Source organism: Dermochelys coriacea, chromosome 3 (genome assembly GCF_009764565.3).
Source record: "Dermochelys coriacea isolate rDerCor1 chromosome 3, rDerCor1.pri.v4, whole genome shotgun sequence".
In the NCBI taxonomy this organism is placed as follows: domain Eukaryota; kingdom Metazoa; phylum Chordata; order Testudines; family Dermochelyidae; genus Dermochelys; species Dermochelys coriacea.
In genome coordinates this window covers 38,384,101-38,401,725 of record NC_050070.1, presented here as the reverse complement: position 1 = coordinate 38,401,725, position 17,625 = coordinate 38,384,101, and positions in this window count along the sequence as shown.

Here is a 17,625-nt window from a genome sequence, read left to right as displayed (position 1 = left end):
TATGCCTATAAACTTTGGAGTTGATACCAGGCTGGGAGGGATTGCAAGTACTTTGGAGCATGGGATTAGATTTCAAAAGAAGCTTGATAAACTGGAGAATCAGTCTGAAATCAATAAGATGAAAATCAATAAAGACAAGGGCAAAGCACTTAGGAAGAAAAAGTCAAATGCAAGAATACAAAATGGGGGATAACTGGCTAGGCAATACTCCTGCAGAAAAGGATCTGGGGATCAGTTGACTTGTATTCAGTTTTTGATCCATTATGAAAAAAAATGTAATTTTTTAAAGATATTTTTGGTTCTTTCAGCGAACTAAAAAGATCCGTTATTTGCGCAGCTCTACCTATGAGGTCTGTATTCAGAGGAGTGTTTGTTATATAAGTATCAGGGGGTAGCCTTGTTAGTTTGTATCCACAAAAACAACAAGGAGTCTGGTGGCACCTTCAAGATTAACAGATTTATTTGAGCATAAACTATCGTGGATAAAAAACCTACTTCTTCAGATGCATGGAGTGAAAATTACTGATACAGGCATTATTATACTGACACATGAAGAGAAGGGAGTTACCATACAAGTGGAGAACCAGTGCTGACAGGGCCAACTCAATCAGGGTGGATGTAGTCCACTCCCAATAATTGATGAGGAGGTGTCAATTCCAAGAGAGGGAAAGTTGCTTTTGTAGTGAGCCAGCCACTCCCAGCAAGTCCAAATTAATGGTTTTACATTTGCAAATGAATTTTATTTCTGCAGTTTCTCTTTGAAGTCTATTTCTGAACTTTTTCTATTGAAGTACGGGTACTTTTAAATCTGGCATAGAATGTCCAGGAAGATTGAAGTGTTCTCCTACTGGCTTTTGTATGTTACCATTCCTGATGTTCGGTTTGTGTCCATTTATTCTTTTACATAGAGACTCTCCAGTTTGGCCAATCTACATGGCAGAGGGGCATTGCTGGCACATGATGGCATATATAACATTAGTAGATGTGTAGGTGAATGAGTCCCTGATGATGTGGCTGATGTGGTTGGGTCTTCTGATGGTGTTGCTAGAGTAGATATGGGGACAGAGTAAGCAAGGAAGTTTGTTACAGGGATCGGTTCCTGGGTTAGTGTTTTTGTGGTGTGGTGTATAGTTGCTGGTGAGTATTTGCTACAGGTTGGGGAGCTGTCTGTAAGCGAGGACTGGCCTGCCTCCCAAGGTCTGTGAGAGTGTGGGATTATTTTCCAAGATAGGTTGTAGATCATTGATGATGTGCTGGAGAGATTTTAGCTGGGAGCTGTATGTGATGGCCATTGGTGTTCTGTTATTTTCCTTGTTGGGCCTGTCCTATAATAAGTGACTTCTGGGTACCCCCCCGTCTTGCTCTGTCATTCTGTTTCCTCACTTCCCCAGGCGGGTATTGTAGTTTTAAGAATGCCTGATAAAGATCTTATAGGTGTTTGTCTCTGTCTGAGGGATTGGAGCAAATTCGGTATCATAGGGCTTGGCTATAGACAATGGATTGTGTGATATATCCTGGATGGAAGCTGGAGGCATGTAGGTAAGTATAGCATTCAGTAGGTTTCCGGTATAGGGTGGTGTTTATGTGACCATCAGCATAGTTGCTTGGAGCCCCATGATGCTGCTGTATTCAGTCCACTCTCTTTGGTGAAATGAAGGGCCTATGGGTAGTTTCTGGGAGTACTCCTCTTTTTTCCTGACCTACTGCAGCTCATAAGAACATAAGAATGGCTATACTGGGCAGGGGTACTGGAACAATTTGTATAGTGGGGGTGCTGAGAGCCATTGAACTAGGAAATCACTTCAAGAGAGGGGGTGTGGGAGCACTGCCAGCACCCCTAGTTCCAGCATGTATGATACTGGGTCAGACCAAAGGTTCATCTAGCCCAGTATCCTGTCTTCTGATAGTCGCCAATACCCGGTGCTTCAGAGGGAATGAGCAGAACATGTAATCATCAAGTGATCCATCCCCTGTCGCCCTTCACAGCTTCTGGTAAACAGAGCTCCTCATCCCCTCAGTGTCTTCAGTACCCTTTTTCAACCTCACCATCTATCCAGTCTTTTGGAGAGTTTGTGGGGCTACCAACATCACTAAAGGAAAGGAAAAGGACCTCTTGCATATTTCAAGGCTGGTGCTACCACAAAAAAATCTCAGTGGTATTACCTCTTTTTCTCTCCCCCCCCCAAACTTTTGTTTGGGTGATGAGGTAGATTGTGAAGGGGCATTTTAGATCAGCTGTTCTATGCCAAGAGGTTTTTGAGCCAGCAGATCTGATTGGAACTCATTTTGTTCTCTTTCTCTGGACCCAGTCTTGAGGGCTCTGGTCATAAACTGATAGACCTTAAGGCTAGAAGGGACGATCATGATAATCTAATCTGACCTCCTGTATGTTGCAGGCCTATACATCCACTCTTGTAATAGATCCATAACCTCTGGCTGAGTTACTGAAGTCCTCAAATCTTGATTTAAAGACTTAAAGTTACAGAGAATCCACCAATCACATTAGTGTAAACCTGCAAGTGACCCATGCCGCATGCTGCAGAGGAAGGTGAAAACCCCCAGGGTCTCTGCCAATCTGACCTGGAGGAAAATTCCTTCCTGACCCTAAATATTGCAATCAGTTGGACCCTGACCATTTCAGCAAGACCTGGCAGCCAGAAACCAGGAAAGAATTCTTCACAGTAACTCAGAGCCCTCCTGATCTAGTGTCCCATCACCAGTCATTGAGGGATATTTGGTATTAGCAAAAAGAAAAGGAGTACTTGTGGCACCTTAGAGACTAACAAATTTTGCTATTAGCAATAGCAAATCAGCTATATACTATTATATAATCATCCATACAGACTGTTTAAACAGCTTCCATTACTAATATTATAGGGATTGATTCAAATCTCACTGAAGCCAAGAGAAAGACTCCCACTGGCTCCAAATATGATGTGAATCAGGACCCCTGAGGTGCAGAAACACTAAGTTCAGTAGAGAATATAATAACGAACAGTTCAAAATGAAGATGAGCATTTTTCCCACTTGTTTCTTTCGTAGATTTTGTTCAGTGAGACTGAGTGTTGCCTGTGAACTCAGAGGTGTGTGACACTGTAGTATCTGTATTTGTTGGCTGGAATCAGACCTTGTGCTCTGCATGTTTCTGCTAATTAACATCGAGCTCTCTGCTCACTATCTGGCAGCAAAGGCAGAGTGATGTTTGTTTGTTTGGTATTTGTTTCCAATAAAGTAGATTCAGGAAAGGCACCATTTAATTTAATACTTGTGGTACCTTAGAGACTAACAAATTTATTAGAGCATAAGCTTTCGTGAGCTACAGCTCACTTCATCGGATGCGTCTCTAAGGTGCCACAAGTACTCCTTTTCTTTTTGCGAATACAGACTAACACGGCTGCTACTCTGAAACATTTAATTTAATGTTAAAGACCACAGTTTTCTTTCTAATTTGCCCCAGGATTGCTTGGCTAAATTCAGCTAATTTATACACATGTAGCTGATCAATAGAATTTGAACCTTATTTACTATTACTCCAAATATACCATTATTGTCCCAATTTTTTTTACTTTTGCATAAAGAATTTTAATTTTTTCATAAACATACAAAATACAAACATACAGGAAAGGCAGATTGAAAAAAAAAAGGTACCATTTTCAAAAGCAATGAAGTGATTTCGGAGTCCCTTTTGAAAATAAGACTTAGGGTCCTAGGTCACATATTTCAGAGTAGCAGCCGTGTTAGTCTGTATCCGCAAAAAGAAAAGGAGGACTTGTGGCACCTTAGAGACCAACAAATTTATTTGAGCATAAGCTTTTGCTGTAGCTCACGAAAGCTTATGCTCAAATAAATTTGTTAGTCTCTAAGGTGCCACAAGTCCTCATTTTCTTTTTTCTAAGTCAGATAGACATTTTTGAAATTTTTACTGCAAGTCTATACAACTGTAAATCTTTGCTTGATAGAGGAAAACTTCTGAAATGAAAACAAAAAAGTTCAAATTTGGTCCAAGGCATTTGTCAGTATCTGGGAGGAGGGCATCATGCTGGAAATAGGGTGCTGGGGCTTGAAATAGTTATAACCCTCTGGCTTGAAATAGTAACAACAATCCAAATACTGGGTTTCTGCCTTCAGCCCCCCCACTGTAATAATTGTTCCAGCACTACTAGAGGGAGGGGGATAAAGTGACTATATACAAGAGGGAATATTAGTCCACATTATGAAAAAAATTCAAGACCCTGTAGTAGAGGATTAGATTTGTATAATTTATTTTTGGTGTTCTTAATGCAACATTTACAAAATTTTAAATAAATGTCCATGCTAAAGAAATATAAATACTAAGTAAAGAACTAAAGCTATTAGAAGAGCACAGCTGCAGTGTAACAAAAAATTAAACGTGAGACAGAACATGCTGCTTCAAGTAATACATTTTTGTTTGCCAAGCTCACAGCTAATATATTTTACAGGTTTATCCTTTACAGTTTCCTCTCCAATATTATTATTTCAATATGCTTTTGCAAAGCAAATAAAAAGCAGCAGCATTTATGGAAATATGTGTGATCCACAGATACTAAAAATGCAGTTTCTCTTCTAGTGGGCCACCAACCCCACCAATGTTCAGCTTAGATATTTGGTGCCTTTTGCCATAAGGGAACCATAAAACGTCTTGCCATAATGGAACCATTTCCTATAATGTGTAAACCGCCCCCGTATGTTTACGCTGAGGTTTTACAAGGCAACAAATCATCTTCCTCAAACTAGCCTAACAAGGGAGAACAAATGTTATCGCTGACAACACCTACAAGCTAATTGCACATACATAATTTGAAGCTGCTCAAAGCATATGTATTTCTGATCTAGGATTTTCACTTTCTTAGGTAAGAGTTTGAATATCAGTTTATTTAGACTTATTCATGGACTCTGTGTATTTTTGGGTAGCTGAGGGTGATAATAAGAATACTTGTCACTTAGGTATATTCTTATATTGAGAACAGCAAGGCATGTGGCACAGTGATGAGAAGCTTGAACCATTGCTCTGAGATACTCAGATGGATTGCAGTCACCTCACAAAAAAAGGGCGCTATATATCCAGTGCCATAGAGATGAATGAGCAGGTGGAGCTCCAGAGTTCCAGTGTAAGGGAGACATCAAGAGGCCCTTCCCAAAAGGAGAAGACATCTGCCACAAGATGATGAAACCTACCAAATAAAGATGATCCTTTTGGATAGGATTTTTGTGGTGAGTAGTCAATCAAGAGTGCACCAGGAAGGGGAGCTCTCATGAAATCAGTAAAGGAGGAGCAGGAACTGTGACAGATCTCTGCTAACCCAAGCCAGGGAAAAGGGAGGTCCCTTCTGCTTTCAGCAGAGGAGGGAGAACTGTGCTTCCAGAAACTAACCCCACATCCCTGCTTGTGGTTTAAAACCTATATTCCCTCTGCAGGTATTTGTGGCCCATAAGTCTTGGAGCCTGGCAAGACAAAAAGGGTTATCTGTTAACTAGTTATGAAGGGAAACTTGCCTTAAGCGATCACTCAGTGAACTTACAAAAGTAGTTTCTTAACAGAAGTAGTTATTTGCTGATGATTTTTTAAAGCAAGAGAGTGCCCTCAAAGGATGATCTCATTGACTGTTACTCACATGAGAAGAGAGAAGAATGTGTTCAATTATAGCATATTCTAAAGAAGGTGCTCAGATATATGAAACTTGCTGTCCTAATCTAAAAAGAGATCAGATCCATTAACATCTCAGAAACATCCAGAGAGGAAATAATGAGGAGACTAGAATAGCCCAGTCTTTTATTACTTGGAGGCACCCAGCCAGGTTCTTCAGTAACTTCTTGGCACCATGAAACCCATGTGATAGCTCTTGTGCTATGCAGGCACTCAAATAACTGGTAATGAGTGCGGTATGAGAGAGAGACGAAAAACCCAAGTTCACAACTGACCTTATGGAGACCTCAAACCTTGGTGTATACCCTTGCATCTTCATACCTTAAAATATCAGGTGTTTCCATACAATGCAATGAAAATTAAGTAATTTAACTATACACAAAAACAGGCTGGTTCCACTACAATCCACTATGTCCTTTCAACCAGTGGTCTGTTTGGGACAGAATAGCTCTATAGTTGCCAGCATCCACTCATTGCAATTTGTAAAGATTATTGTCTGGAGATGAAATGGACAAAAGCAAGGTAAGGAGCATCGCTAGCAAATACAGATGGAGTCAATTGCTTTCAGTAAAATTGGCAATCTAGACACTTTCAAGAATCCTTATTTGAATATTTTTCACTACTGTTGGCTTGTCAGAAATCCAAGGCAATGAGGAAACTAAAAAAATCAATTCAGTTGTTGAGTACTCTATGAAGTGTTACATAGGTGACTGGCATACCTACAAGATTCCCAGTAGTTGACTGATATGTGCTTGTCAAATAAAAATGATATTCCTTCTGGGAACTTGATTTGGTTGTTCACAACATGACCCCTCAGACCTGAAATTTTCAAAGCATTCTAAAGATAGATACAAAGTGCTTAAATGGCACAATTATTTAGCTGTTAGTGGCAGGTTTTTCTGCTTGGTACCATGAAAATATCACCCCTGCCTGAAATATCCGTGGATGTACCTTTCCTCTCCTTTTCACATATTCTAATACATATGAAGTAGATGTACATTGTACATCATTGACAAAAATCAAACACTTTTACTACCTTTTATCAGAATTTACTGAAAATGTTCTGACTGTTTTATCCTGCTCAGGTTCTCACCATTGCAACTCCTTGTCCAATTGCACTTCCTCAAATTCTGCTGTTTTGTCACCCCACTATACTCCCTTTTTCTGTGCTTTGCTATCTTAATTCATGCCATCTAGCTATCATAGAACCTAAATTCCTGTTGGCAGGGGTCTTGTATATTTACAAAGCACTATATACATATATATATTCATTTATTATCATTATAAATTTAGCAAAGTATCATAGAGAAAGTAACTTATTATTCCTGACTTCACAGAGAGGCATATATATTTTTTACTCTAACTATTACCTTCTGTTAGGGGCTTATTCCTTCACCCTCTTACTTCCCTTTCTCTGGAGGTGATAGGCATTATCAAGACAGGATTGTATTCCTAACAGCCCAACAGCACCTTCTTTCAATGTGACTAGTTTGGAATGTGAAGATGTGACCAGTCGCTTCCCAGCTTATGGCTGCCTCTGCTGCTTAGCCTAAGAACAGGGCCTCAGACTGTCACAGTGAGAGAAGGCCCTTACACAGATTCTTTCTTGTATACCTCTATTACTAGCTAAATGATAACCATATACCTAAATTCTTAAAGTATAGGCCTTTACAGGCGGGCCTGAATATCTATATCCTAACACTCCACCCCTTTTTTTCTTTTGGGATCCTCCTGCCCAGGTATCCCTGGAAAAGCATAGGACATATGGCGACACATTTCCTGATAGGGCCAGGCATCAAGGTGGAAGGTGTCGATATTCCATTTGTCCCACTGCCCCTTGTGTAGTATAGTGCCCTGCACCTTCTCTCGGACGGGCATACCATACCTATTTCAATTAGTGTTCCAGACTTCCCATTATAGTGGGCCCGAGAAGGTTGAGTCCGGGTTGTCTAGTACACTGCAGGGTGGGGAGGGCTTACTACATTACTTATAGGTTATCTCCATATGCAGCACAAGTACACAAGTACAGTTAACAATATAAAATCCACAGCAACACCGAGTCTTGACCACTGCAGTATGGTCCAACATTCGAGCCACCACCAAAACACTGCCTCTCCTCCTTTGACAGGGTCAAGATCTTATGTGTCCAGTTGCTGGCAGTTGCAACATGCTGCCCCTGCAGGTTTTGTGAGCTTTTGTCCATATCATAAGTCCATTGAATGTTCACAAAGAAATGGGATATTGTCCAAACCAGTTTAACCACTTGGTATGGAATCAGGCAGTATGCCCTGGTTTGATTATTTACAGCAATAAGATTCACAGATCCATTTGTGCACCAAAGTCCAGATATAAACATATAGATGGGTGTAGTTTGGTTAAGGGCTGGTGTAATTGTGCCCCCAATAATATGTACATTCCCAGCAAAACACCTTATACACAGAACACCCAATTGTCCACCCCTTGCATAGGCCATTGATCCTGCTCCTCCATAATCATAGGAGAGGGGCACATCCAAACATCTTCTCTTGATTTACACCACTTTGCATACCCCTCCATTGATTCCCAGTGAGCTCCTCCCCTTCTCACTATTTCCATAGGGCTTGTGGGGACCACCTCAGTTGCTGTTCCATTTCCAGGTACCATGATAGCTATTACACAGGTGCTGGCCTCCTCGTTGAGCATTTTGCATTCCCATACACATCTCCCCCCAAGGTCAGCCTCTTGAAGCCATCCCCACCCACATCATGAGGTTTTTTGTTTATTGAAACACAAGAATGTTAGCAACAACACAAACACCACAGACAAACAACACAAAACATAGATCCATGGTATTCTGGGTTATTTTTCCTCTAGCACCTGCTTGCATGTCGAGTGAAAAACAAAAGAAACAATTTCCAGCACCCCCTAGTGGGGACAGATTATTGCTTAATAATAATAATACCACTTTCTTTTACAAATTTCCATGCTAATTGCAGGAAAAAACAGAATAATTACCTCCAGGCTGTCCTTATTTTGTTCTATATAGTCAGGCTAGTGAATTATCCCACTCACTGGTCATTTATGAAATTCATGAAGTGGTGTACCTCAGTTTCTCCTCTTGTACAACTGACCAGGTTTGCAGTAGTTTCTCTGCTGTACCAAGCATTAAGTTTATTCTTAGGTAATAGCTGAGACACAGCTTTAGATTTCAGCACTGTACACGTACACACACACACACACACACACACACACACACACTTTAGGGTTAACCTATTCCCCTTGTTTTCAAGCCTGACTTGTTTGGTTCACCTCCCTTTCCTGGAGGGCCATAATCTGAGTCTTCTAGTAACTTGTTTGCTGACCAGATGTATTGATTATTTGCATCAGCTAGGTAATTTGCATTTAAACAGAGGCTTTCTAGCTCGCTTATGGATCCAAAGCTATTAGCAGCTCAGAGACGGTCTTAAAAGGGGCACAATCCACTTCCACTAGAGTTCTGATTACTTTCCACTTTCATCTCCTGCTCCAAATCACACAAAGATCTGAAAAAGAAAGTACAATCTATTGTGGCCCCTTTTGGAGTACCATGTTTTGTTTGCATTTCTTTTACCCTTCTCCAGTGTACACTGCACATGTCCTGGGAAAATACACATTCCTTCCATAGTTTAACCTCCATAACATTATATTAGCCATATTAATTTTACACAAGGTGTAACTGCCTCCCCCGTGCCCACAGAGTTTTTATGCATACCCACCAAAGCAACAATCTGATCCTCCAGAGCCATCCCAAGGCTTAGTGTTCCCATCATTCCTCCCCTTTTCCTTTTCTTTTACCTGTGCACACACACAATTCTCTTTTGCCTAACATTTCTTGCACTGCGATTACTCTTTTATACAACTGTACCTTGATTACACTCCCATCTTGTACAATTAGACACAACAAGGGGCAGCCAAGTTAAGTTCCAATAGAAACCCCTTACATTCCTTTAGTGATTTTGATTACATTACCCAATAGTCAAATAATTTTGATCAGATTATCTCTTTGCCTGCTGCCTGCAGCAGTTTCTTATAGACCATTTCTGTGGGAAAATGGCCCATTTTCCTCAGAATAGCTGTAAAGGCTTCTGGGGACAGAAGCATAGTGGTGGTAGTAGCCACTCTACCTGACCCCCCCTTGTTATAATTTAATTACCAAGCTTCCATCCAATGTGACTGCACAGAGTGCACATACAGTTACATTTATATAACTGGGTTTTATCATTAAACAAAAACTTCCTTCTTGTAACACCACAACTGTTACTCTTAACATCTTCACAACAATTCTCTTTTACCATTTTCACACTCCGAAATGTTTACTTTCCTGCAAACCCTCTATTATCAATTTTTGCAAAAGCTATTTGTAACTTTTCACTCACTTCTTTAAATCACTTACTCCTACATTTAGTTCTTTAAGGTAGTGCAATGTGTCTGTAACAACTTAGCCACCAAGTACAATTATTGCCACACAGCTTCCTTAACCTGTGCTGTCTTTACTTTGAGACTGTTCAAAGAGGCAGTAAAACATTTGTCTCCATGAATGCCCATGGATCTTGTACTCCAAAAATTCCAGTGGAATACAGCAGACCTCCCTCATACTTTGTCCAAAAAAACAAAAACATTTCACATAAGTGTCCAAAGTACCCTCCATTAAAACTTCAGAAAAATAAAAGTGTGGAAAGGCGGGGAAAGAGGTGGAAAGAAACCAATTAAGCCTGTCAGGTCAGTTTAAAGTATAGGCTACCAGCAGCAAATTAAGTAAAGCGAGAAAAAGAAGAAGGAAAAGAAGAAAAGGATATAGTTAGCTCTGAGCCAAGAGTAGGCTCTCTGGGTTGAAACAGTTGGGAACCCTTATCTCCAGGTTCTCATCCTGTCTCTGGGAGAAGAGTGGGGGTTGTTACTTGCTCCTGCAAACCCTGCCATTTTGCACTTTGAAACCTTTTTTTTTTGTTCCCCTCTCCACTCCCCCAGGACCAACTCCCAGCTCCAGTATCTAAAGGTAGTTTGTTAACTCTACTTTTGACTTTAAACCCTGTTGTGCAAAATCATCTTTAACTACCCTAACTAATTTACAACCCTTCAGCAGCCCTCGCTGAAGCAGCACCAAACTTGAAAGATTACTGGCAGCTTCCCATAATGCTGCCCTTACTTCAAACCTCTCACAAGCAGACAGAAGTGCCTCCTTTCTCTGGAAGGCATTCAGTCCCTATGGACAAGTTCCTTCTGTCACTACCCATATACCAAGGATGGTGGCCTCCTCAGCCACCCCTATCCCTCTGGGTCCCCTAACACTTACTCCATTTCCTTTTAATCTCATCCCAGGTTGACCCCTGCACCTGGTATGGGCCCAGGTTCTTCCTTATCCATTTATCCAAAAAATCCTTTACCCTGGCTTGCCAGAACCCACAACTACCATCACGAGAGTTCGCTATATACCCCCTCCAAGCAGCTGCATGGACTGTTCGGGAGGGGGATTTACAGGCTGCCACTCACTTATTCGATGCAATGTATCCAAGTCACGGCACCAAGATGTTAGGTGCTTATTCCTTCACCCGCTTACTTCCCTGTCCTTCTCGCATGAACAGAGAAACAATACCCAAAGTCCAAAGGTGCAAACAATTCGATGTCTATTGGGGTGAACTTCCAGCAAGCATGATTTCAGTTTCCTTCCTTTGTGTACGCCTTCTCATCTCTGACACCACAGACCCTTACCTGTGTCCCTGTTCCCATTCCCCCCCTTAGCAAAACATGATTCCAATTTCCCCACCCCCATTCCCATTTCCACCATTTCCTTCCTGATTGACCGCAGACTATATAGTAAAACTTGAGTTCTGCTTAGCTATACCTTAACCAATCATTTTACTGAAATTTAACTAATATGATTATTTAACCAATTATATCCCACCACCTTAATTAGTTTACACCCAGCAAAATTAATTATACAGCAGACAGGAACAATCACAGAACCAGACAGAGATTATACAGACAAACAATAGGGAAATGGGGACTACAGTGACAGAACAACAAAGAAATGAGGATTTCACATCCCAGCTATTGATAAGTGAGTTCTTGCCAGACAGGATGCTATGAAACTAAATTTCCTTTTACATCTTCTAGGCACTTCCCTTTCTCTGGAGGTGATAGGCATTATCAGGACAGTATTGTATTCCTAACAGCCCAATAAGAAAAGGAGTACTTGTGGCACCTTAGAGACTAACAAATTTATTAACAGCCCAATAGCACCTTATGTCGATGTGACTGGTTTGGAATGTGAAAATGTGACCATTCGCTTACCAGCTTATGGCTGCCTCTGCTGCTTAGCCAAAGGTCTTAGCCTAAGAACAGAGCCTCAGACTGACACAGTGAGAGAAGGCCCTTACACGGCGGACAGTGATTTTGAGTCTTCCTTTTCTACCTCTATAACTAGCTAAGTGATAAGAATACACCTAAATTCTTAGAGTATAGGCCTTTACAGACAGGTTTGGATATCTATATCTTAACACTTTCCTTTGTATAAACAAAATTATTTGATTTCTCTCTGAAAATGAGTTATTAGATACACTAATTGGGATAGAAGCTAGATATTTGTATGTACATTATACTTTCTCTTCCCCTCTTGCAGGTATACAAAAATAGTGTATAATATATAAAAACAGTTTAAATAAGCAATTCATTCATATAAAGAGGTTGATTAATTTTTGTTACATTTATATTATTATTGGGTGTTTTGAAAAATTTGATCAGGGTAACCATTGGGTCTGGTTATTGATAAGTGTATCTTTAAAAGATTCTGTGGCGTGCTCAGAACGCTTGATGAGTACTGTTTTATTTAGTAAAATAAATTAATAAAGACATAGCTGTTTATGAATTGGCTAGCCACTCTCTCTCTCTGTATTTCTTTTTTCAAATTTATAAAGGTTGTGCACTACTTTGCCATAAAGCAGTTGCCAACAGGCCAGATTCTGTTCTGACTAACTTACACCAGTGTAAAAAGAAAAGGAGTACTTGTGGCATCTTAGAGACTAACAAATTTATTTCAGCATAAGCTTTCGTGAGCTACAGCTCACTTCATTGGATGCAGCAGTGTGAATCTCCATTACTTTCAGTGCAGTTATTTTGGATTTTTACAAGGCTGTAACTGAGATCAGCCGCACCTATGCATTTTTAAAAGGGATTGCAAGTTTTTCATACATTTGAAAGGCATTGTGCATTCATGAAAAATTTGCTAGGGAAAGCTCTGCAGAATAGAACTCATGCTGATATTATAATGTGGTCTTTTTCCCCCTTAAAGTGAGTGAATCAACTGGTGAAATGAGTGGAAAAAGTTCTATAAAACTTGGGGGAGAAAGTAGTTATGACTGTAGGAGGAGCTACGCTCAGAACTGAATATTCTGACTGTAATTTGCTCCTCTCACCTATCCTGACAAACACTGCTACATACATTCTCTTGATTTTATTATGGTGATGATTGTTTTAATTTATTTATACAGATGCATAAATGTGTGGAATTTTAAAGATAAAAGGCAATTTATCTGATTCTCCTCTCTTGCAGAGGTGTAAATCCAGAATAAATATAATGGAGTTACATGACTGTAAAGCCTGTGTAAAAGAGATCAGAATTAATCCCACTGTTCCTGTCTGAAGAATTTACCATCCAAATTATGAGTTTATGATGTGAATTACTTTTTTCATTGGTTTGTTAGTTTAATAAATGAGGAATATTTACCGATCAAGACTGGTTCCAGCAAGGATTTTTCCTAAAAAGCTATCCAGACATGTCACATGTAGAGAGAATATTTCCTTGAGAACCAGTATAGCTATTCATTTTTACATTTCTTCCACTGAAAACTGATCTACCAATGCCTTCAGGCAACTAATTACACTGAAAATGAATGTTGGAAATGATTGTATTTATTTTCAGAGTGCTAAACTATACAAGTGGTTTTTGGAAGAGTACATTAGCAGAAACATATGGACTCATATCAAATACGCTGTTTAGCTGACTGAATAGAAATTAACATTCTTTAGCAGAAAAATATTTCAAGGGGAACAGTGATTTGCATAATATAATAGAAATTATGAAAAAAATCAACCTTATAGCTGAGTGACTGGGGTACAAAATAAATATGCAGCCCAAACCTTTCCTTCATGCTCATAAATATCTCATCAGGCCCATGCTCTCCCACTTACCTGTAATGATTTGGTTTGTGCTCTCTTGTGTATCTATAACTTTAGGTATCAGCTACACCTAAGAATCATTCTTACTCAGAGAAAGATTTAGGCAGAATAGACTATTTCTCAGTATCAAAGATGAGTTCCACCACATCCAATTGTATTGTTTTCTTGCAGGAGCTATTGCTTAACATTCAGAGAAACAGAACTAATCAGACTATAATGAATAGACTATGAATAACAATAATAATTAATTAATAAGACTATCTACAAAAGGACTGTGTGGTGGTTTGCAGTGAAGTTTAAGCAATTCCATTATCGACTGCTCCAGGTACAGGACCATACTTCCCTTGAAGCTGCTCAATCAACATTCTTTGCTGTGGTAGGACACAAGCTCTTTGCTTCTCCCTGTTTTTTATTTTGCACTCCACGCTGGTGTTTTCTCTGCCTGGTTATTCAAGCTGCTGCTCTTACTTTCTCTGAGTGGATCAGTTAGGAGTACTTGCTGAGCTCTTTACCATGGCATCTCAGGCGCTCAGAAAGTGGAGAGGCTCCTTGCTGTGCACTCACCAATCTCAGGAAGGGACTCCTCACTTATCAGGAGGGACTCATCAGGAGACAATGCTGCATTTACTGTTATGATTTTCTCTGTGGAGTGGGGAGGCTTTGGGAAATTATGTGAAGTCAGATTTTGTGGTCTCTAGAAGAAAGTTTTATGCACAGTCTGGATGATTAGTAGGTAATCAAGCCTGGAAATCAGTTCTGGCAATAGTTCTCCTGTGCGTGCTTCTACTGTGGCAAGAAAGCAATTCTGTAGTGCCTGGGCCTTGCTCGCAGTGTGTAGTGACAAGGAAAAATTTCAGGAAACTCTTTCCACACCTAGCGAGGATTGCCCTCTGCTCATTCAAGTCATGCATAAAACGTTTTTCTAACTGTATTATGCTGCTGACTATGAATTAATAAGAAATGCTTGATTTATCATTGGAGAGTGCTTTAGAAGGCATCTAATTGAATTCCTCTTTCTCTCACCATGATGTTAGATGGAGATATACAGTCATATGGTGTCTTTTGTGGTTTTGGGTGAATTTTGCCATTCAGTATTGTCCATTGAGATACAATGAAAACTGGAAGAATTGTTTGTTTTTAAAACATTAACACCATTAACTTAATATTTGTGCTAATGGGTAAATACAAACTTTTGTACACATTTTGTGATACATATTACTGACTAGAAACTTTGTTTCATTTTATTTTCCTTTGTATACCAAGCCTTAAACTGTTTTTTGCAGCAGACAATGGTTTTATCTTGTATTATAATATTTCCTGAAAATTTCATGACCCCAGAGATATCATCTAATCATTTTTTGTTAAGAAATATATACATATTTCTTTCTTCTTTTTTATGTCTTTTCATGCACCTTTTACTCTGATCTCTCTCTCTTTTTTTTAATCCCAGTTTTTCTCTGGCAGTACAAAGCACCAAGAAAGCTGCCTGGTCTTGGAATTTTGTAACAAAGGGCACACCGAGGTTCATCCCCCAGAATAGGGGGCATCCCTGAACGTAAAAGAATGTTGTTAACAGTGATTCTATTCCCCAGTAATCCTTGGGTGCTCGTACAGCTCCTTAGGGGTACAGGCAGCTGGATGCAAATTAGAGCAGATTTTACTTATATTCTAGGGACTGGTCCAGAGCAAGGCTGGCACCATGATCAGGGGAACATAAGAAAGGCTAAAGTTACCTCTGCTGTTGCTCTTCTTCCTCTGGTCTTGCACTGAGACCTTGAGTTTGTGCAAAAATGTGCCTGCAGTATTATCTTATGCTATTGGAAAGTAGACAGTTTATAATACACTCATTAGTCATATACCATTTACATCAGTAATCACCTTAATTCATTTTCATAGGGGTTTGTATTTCACAGAATCATAGAAATGTAGGACTGGAAAGGACTATGATAGGTCATCTTATCCAGTCCCCTGAACTGTTCTTAAAACCCTCCAGTGATGGAGATTCCACAACCTCCCTAAATAACTTGTTCCAATTCTAAACTACCCTTCCAGTTAGGAAGTTTTCCCTAACGTCTACCCTACATTTCCTTAGCTACAATTTAAGCCCATTACCTCTTTTCTTGTCCTCAGTGGATAAGAACAATTCATCGCTCTCTGCTTTATAACGGGGGGGAGGGGGAGAGAGGAAGGAACCACCAATGACTCTGTTACACTGCCTTTTACGTACTTGAAGACTGTCCCTCCTCAGTCTTCTCTTCTCCAGACAAAACAAACCCAGTTTTTTCAATCTTCCCTCATAGGTCATGTTTTCGTAGGTCTGGACTTTTTCCAATTAGTCCACATCTTTCCTGAAGTGTGGTGCTCAAAATTGGACACAGTATTCCAATTGAGCCCTGACCAGTGCTGAGTAGAGTGAAAGAATCACTTTTTGTGTCATGCCTACAACACTCGTGCCCATACATCCCAGAATGATGTTTGCTATTTCTGCTACAATATCACCTTGTTGACACACATTTAGTTTGTGATCCACTATAACCCCCAAATCGTTTTCTGCAGTACTCCTTCCTAGGCAGTCATTTCCCTGTTTGTATTTGTGCAATTGATTATTCTTCCTAAGTGCAGTACTTTGCATTTGTCCTTATTGAATTTCATCATGTTTCTCTCAGAACATTTCTCCAGTTTCTCAAGACTATTTTGAATTCTAATACTGTCCTCCAAAATACTTACAACCCCTCCCAGCTTGGTATTATCCACAAACTTTATAAGTGTACTCTCTATGCTATTATCCAAATCATTTATGAAGATTTTTGAATACAACTAGACCCAGGACATATCCCTGTGGGACCCCACTCTATATGCCCTTCCAGCTTGACCTAAATCATTGATAACTATACTTTAGGTATGATTTTCCAATCAGTTGTTCCACCCACTTTATAGTAGATTTGATTATGCTATAATTCCCTAGTTTGCTTATGAGGTCATGCAAAGTATCAAAAGCCTTACTAAAGTCAAGATATATCACATCTAATACTTTCCTCCTATTCACAAGGCTTGTTGCTCTGTCAAGGAAGGATATTAGGTTGGTTTGACATGATTTGTTCTTGACAAATCCATGTTGACTGTTACTTACCACCTTATCTTCTAGGTGCTTACAAAATGGTTGTTTGATTTAATGTTTCCTGCATTATCTTTCTGGGTAGTGAAATTAAGTTGATGGCTCTACAATTCCCTGGGTTGTCCTTCTTCCCCTTTTATAGATAGATATTATATTTGCTCTTTTCCTGTCCTCTGGGATCTCTCCTGTCCTACACAAGTTCTCAAAGATAATAGCTAATGGCTCGGCTCAGAGATCTCTTCAGCCAGTTTCTTAAGTATTCTAGGCTGTATTTTGTCAGGCCCTGCTGACTTGAAGACATCTAACTTGTCTAAGTAATTCTTAGCTTGTTCTTTCCCAATTTTAACTTCAAATCCTTCCCCATTTACACTGATATTCACTTTGTTAGTCATCCAATCACTGTTAATTTTTGGGGGGTGAAAACTGAAACAAAAAGGGCATTTGACACTTCGGTCATTTCTTCACTTTCTGCTATGGTATTTCCTTCCTCATTGAGTAATGGACCTACTCTGTCCTTGGTCATGTTCTTGCTTATCATGTATTTGTAAAATGTTGTCTTGTTGTCCTTTATGTCTCTAACTAGTTTAATCTTGTTTTGTGCCTTGGCTTTCTAATTCTGTCCCTACATGCTTATGGTATTTTCCTGTATTTA